We start from the raw sequence: 2,234 nt of genomic DNA on the forward strand, positions 1-2,234 counted from the left end.
AGCACCGTCTCGGCCATGTCGTCCGCGTTGTGACCTGGGGAGAGAAGGCAGCGGGTGAGGGAGCGCCGAGGGCGCTGCGGTCATGGGGTCCCCGGGAGGGCGACGCGGACCGTGGGGTCTCCGGGGAGGGCGACGCGGGTCGTGGGGTCCCCGGGGAGGGGGCTGCGGGCCATGGGGCCCCTGGGGAGGGGTGATGTGGGTCATGGGGATCCCAGGGCCCCACGAGGCAGCCAGGACCCATAGAGAGGCTGGGAGGGAGAGAGTGGGGCATGGAGACCCCAGATACTGTGGAGCAGCCAGGACTTAGAGAGAGACTGGGAGGGGACAACGGGCCATGGAGCCCCCAGCACCATGGGAGCAGCCAGGGCCTGGAGAGAGACTGGGAGACAGAGAGTTGGTCACGGAGAACCCGGGCACTGTGGTGCCCCCACAGACTGGAGGTGGACACAGTGAGAAATGATAGAGGTATAAACACAAGCTCTCCTGGAGCAACCTGGGGGTGTCCTCAATTATCACCCACCTACCACGTACCAGGCCCTGTGCTAGTTAGCCCTTTCACATTAGCAGTAAAAGTGTTTTACCCTGCAAACACCATTTCAGCCTCAGTTAAAACTAATTCAGACAACACAGGGGAAAAAAATGGTTTAATGGAAATTCTCGAGAGAGCTGTAGAAACAAGTGCCTCTGGAAATGCAGATCACCGTGTTAAGAAAGATCAGAAAGAAAGTTAGTAAATATTTACACAATGGCCACCATAAAAAACTAAAGCAATCCTTTTCTGCATCTTGTCATCGTATACTTGAGTCTGTATATTAAAATGATGTTCTTGGGGCTGAAATGATCTCAACCTATTCTCAAACTTTAAAAGAAAAAAATAAAGTGCTGTTCTTAGGGCTTCTCAAATTGGCCATATGTGCCCTCCTCAGGGCCTTTGCATGAGCTGTTTCCTCTGCTCAGGAAACCTCTCCCAAACTTCTGTTCATCCTTAACCTGGTTACTCATGGAACCTTTAGGTCTCAGGTCACCCAGAAAAGGCTTCCTTAATCCCCACCTTTTCCTTTTACAGGGACCTCTGCTATAAATTCACAATATCTGTGCAATTTTCCTTAGTCACACTTGTCAGGTCATAATTACATATATGAGAATCAGGCAGAAGTAGAGACTATTTCCTGAATCATCATAACAGCAAAGATCTATATAATGTTGACTGTTTTTCAACCTCTACTTAAGTGCTTTACATATAACTCATCTAATTCCCAACAACTCCAGGGTCTAAGTATTATGAATATCCCCATTTTACAAAAGAGGCAACCGAGGTTAGGTAATTTGCTCTAGGCTGCATAGTTTGTATCTGGCATGTAGCAAATGATCAATAATTACTGGCTGAAGCAATGACTGGGAGAGAATAAAAGATATTAGGGAGAAGCTGATAGGGAAAAGGAGTTGAGACACACCTACATTTCAGACTACAGATGGCTTCTGATGGGAGACACCTATTTGCATCCCTCTCTTTGTGAAGGGAGGCATAAAAAATGTCATTTTTAAAAATGCTGCCGAGCGCAGTGGCTCAAGCCTGTAATCCCAGCACTTTGAGAGGCTGAGGCGAGAGGACTGCCTGAGCTCAGGGGTTCCAGACCAGCCTGGACAACATGGCGAGATCTCGTCTCTACAATAAGTCAAAAACATTAACCGGGCATGGTGGCACATGCCTGTGGTTTCAGCTACTTGGAAGGCTGAGGCGGAAGGATCACCTGAGCCCACTAGGTCGAGGCTGTGGTGGCTGTGAGCGTGCCATTGCACTCCAGCCTGGGTGACAAAGTGAGACACCGACTCAAAAAAAGGCAAGAACTCCAGTCCTAGACCCTATAGGGTAGCCCCTCAACCCCTCTATTTGCTAATGTACGTGTAACCAAGATGATGGCAGACGCCCAGATGCTTGCCAAACCTGTCCCTCTCCAACCCAGGGAGGAGCATACGTTACATGCTTGAAACCTTCAGTAGGCTCCAACCCCTCTCTGGAACATGCGCACTGCCCCTCCTCCGGACGGGGCTCCTCCCTAAGACACGCCCCAGGTCTCCGCGCCCGCTTTCGGAGCGTGGGACCTAGTCCCCTCCCAGGGCCCGCCGGCGCACGGGCCCCGCTTTTCCCCGCCGCGCCCGCGCTCACCCGTCACGACGTGCGTGGCTCCCGCGAGGCGCGCCCCTTCCTCCAGCGCTCGGCGCCGCAGCACCCC

Source organism: Carlito syrichta, unplaced genomic scaffold (assembly GCF_000164805.1).
Source record: "Carlito syrichta isolate Samal-C Ts95f unplaced genomic scaffold, Tarsius_syrichta-2.0.1 Scaffold302428, whole genome shotgun sequence".
NCBI lineage: Eukaryota > Metazoa > Chordata > Mammalia > Primates > Tarsiidae > Carlito > Carlito syrichta.